Source organism: Bos taurus, chromosome 5 (genome assembly GCF_002263795.3).
Source record: "Bos taurus isolate L1 Dominette 01449 registration number 42190680 breed Hereford chromosome 5, ARS-UCD2.0, whole genome shotgun sequence".
Lineage (NCBI taxonomy): Eukaryota > Metazoa > Chordata > Mammalia > Artiodactyla > Bovidae > Bos > Bos taurus.
The window spans coordinates 27,729,497-27,732,430 of record NC_037332.1 but is presented as its reverse complement, the minus strand read 5'-3'; positions in this window follow the sequence as shown (position 1 = coordinate 27,732,430).

Here is a 2,934-nt window from a genome sequence, read left to right as displayed (position 1 = left end):
TCCCCCAGCTCTCCCTTCTCCCTGCCTTTGATCTATTATTTATTAATCACCTTTATGTGCATCCCCCTGTCTCAGGGGCTGGAGAGGAAATACACGGTCAAGAGCAGTTGTCTTTGGATGACTGAGACTTGGTTCGAGACTCAGCACTCACCCCTGGCGTGGCCTCCAGCAGGCTCCTTGACTTCTGTCCTTTTGTGTTAAATGGGGGTGAATATACCAACCCCATAGGAGATGGTACATGCAGAGAATCTGGGAGAGGGTGGGCACCCAGCCCTCTGTGGATGGTGGCTGAGACCCGAGCCCACCTTCTGGGAGCTGAGCCTGGAGGGCAGAGGGCCCTGGTCAAGTGCAGCTCTGCTCCCAGGGCTGTGAGAAGGTGCCTCGGTCTCCTCCCTCCCCCTCCTTCCCATTCTTCCGGCTCCTCTTCTCCTTTCTCCACCCTGGTTTCATCTTAAATGTGAAGTGTAAATAGCGCAGACTCTGACTTGCTCCCCCAGAGCCTCTGATGGGGTGGCAGAGGGGTCAGCCAGGGCCAGGGCATTCCTTTCCACCTTCCTGGATTTCCGGAGGCCTCACTCTTCCACTTCCAAGGAGTTGCCGTTTCTCTGGGGCCTCTCTCTTCTTTCCTCCCTGCCCTGATGTTGCTGGATGATCTTGGCCAGGCTGGATGGCTCTGTGTGCCCTCCCTGGACCTGGCACACCAGCTTGGGTGGTGGTGCTGCAGAAGAGAGAGGAACGTGTCTGGGAGAAACTCTGGTGTTCAGGGGTGGAGAGATCTCAGTCCCCTCTGGGACTGAGGGAGACAGGTTGGAGATGGGAGCTCCTGCCTGGGTCACATCGCCCTGTCCAGACCCCCTGCCTCCCAGGCCAGAGCTCTGTCCTGCATAGTGGGCATTTCTGGCTCACTGAGACACAAGAATCTGTCCTGAAGCCACGAGTCTATCCCTAGACTGGATTCTGGGCTTTGATGCTGGGGGTGGGCTGCTGAGACACTTCTGGGTGATGGGGTCACTGCAGGGGTATCTGGTGCCCCCACCCCTGAGACATGCTAGCCCTTCCCCCATTCGGCACCCACTTGCATGGTCCATCCATGCAAGGACTTGCAGGTCCTTCCTGACCTGGTATCTGAATGGTGTGTGGTTGAACTCAGCACCCTGTCTGCCCCCACCTGGCCACCTCTGTGTTCTCTGCAGGGAGTGGGGAAGGCAGACAAGGGCGTAAGGGGTCTGCTGGTGCCAAAATAGCAGCAGACAGGTCAGGTACACCCCCCATACATGGATTAGCTCCCATGTCCTCATGAGACCCATCCTTTGTAGAAGCTTTAATTTTAATCGCCCTGATTTGCAGAGGAGGAAACTGAGGCTTGGAGAGGTTTACAGCCCGATCTTTTGTTTGTGTGCATGCTCAGTTGTGTCTGACTCTTTGCAACTTTGGACTGTAGCTCTCCAGGCTCCTCTGTCCATGGAATTTTTCAGGCAAGAATCCTGGAGTCGGTTGCCATTTCCTTCTCCAGGGAGTCTTCCTGACTGAGGGATCAAAACTGTGTCTCCAGTGTCTCCTGCAATGCAAGCAGATTGTTTGAGCCATCGGGGAAGCCGCAAGACCTTGTCTTCTGACAGCAATTTATGAGTAATAGATTTGAATGCAGACAACTGGAGTTATGGGCCCTTCCTCTTATCTTAGCCTCTAAGCCTGGTGGCTCCTGGAAAGGACAGTGGGATGGAAAATAAAGATGTCTTCTTACCATCAGTGGCTTGATTCCATCTCCTGTCTTTAAGCTGGATGCTCGATTCTCCAGAGCACCTCTGGATAACTCAAATCTGCTACTCCAAGTGTTTTGACAAGTCACAGTTAATTGCTAGTCCGTGGCTTTAAGGCTGGCCTTGCAGGACAGTCTCTGGGGTCCAAACACTGGGTGCCTACCTGGTGGGTGGCCTGGCTTCTTGGAGCCATGAAGGACATACTAACCTGGGCCACTACGGGTAGGAAGAAGGATGTGGTCCCACCTGCCGCTGCCTCTCTGACCCAGCAGTCCCCCTTAGGTGCAGTCACAGAGGTGATCTTTGGCTGTCACAGCCCTGGCTGCTGAACAAGAAGAGCAGCAAAAAAGCCCCAGATGTAACTCCATGGAAGGTCCCAGCCCCATTTCCTCCCTTTCTCCTTGCCTCCCCTAGCTTCACCCATGCCTCCCTCCACTCCTGAGTTAACATCCCTGGGGTCCACTGTACAGGCCTCTGCCTCTCCATCCTCACTGAGGACTTGGCATGACCCTCTTCTGGCCTTGATATGAAGCATAAACTTCCTAGGTGTTCAGGCCCCCAGGGAGCAGGAGGCCTGGCAGGGGTTGGGAGAGGAAAGATGGAGGATGGGTGAAACTTTTAGTCTCTCTGGGGATGTCTGGGTAGCTGGGCAGTCTCCCAACCATTCCTGGATGTACTCATAGACAAACCAGCTTGGGGCTTCTGGTGAGGTACGAGCTTAGGTGACCCTGCTGGAGACAGCATCTTTTGCCCCTTTGGGATTCTGGAGCCGTCCTGGTTGATCTTTACATGGTCCAGGAACAGAAATCTCCATTCTCCACCTTCCACCTCAAGTCTACCTCCTTTGTTCCGGGCCCCTGTAACTGGCAACAGAAGGTGATTCTGACCATCCTGGGGGCAGAGAGAAGAAGGAAGAGGGACAAAAGTTGGCCAGAGGTAAGAATGGGGGAGGCTGGATCTCCTGAAATTGGTCCTCAAAGAATCAAGGGGGAGCTTTCTTACTTTCTCTGCTTCCTCTTGCCTACTATTTCTCTCTCCAAGTCACTGCCTCCCCACTGCTGATGTATCTACTGCTCACTTCCTTCCACCTCTTCTTTCTTGCCTCCCTGTCTCCCTGTCCTCTGGGAGAGTCCTGGTCCAGGCCTCCTCCAGCTCTCAGCCTCGGGAGAGGAGA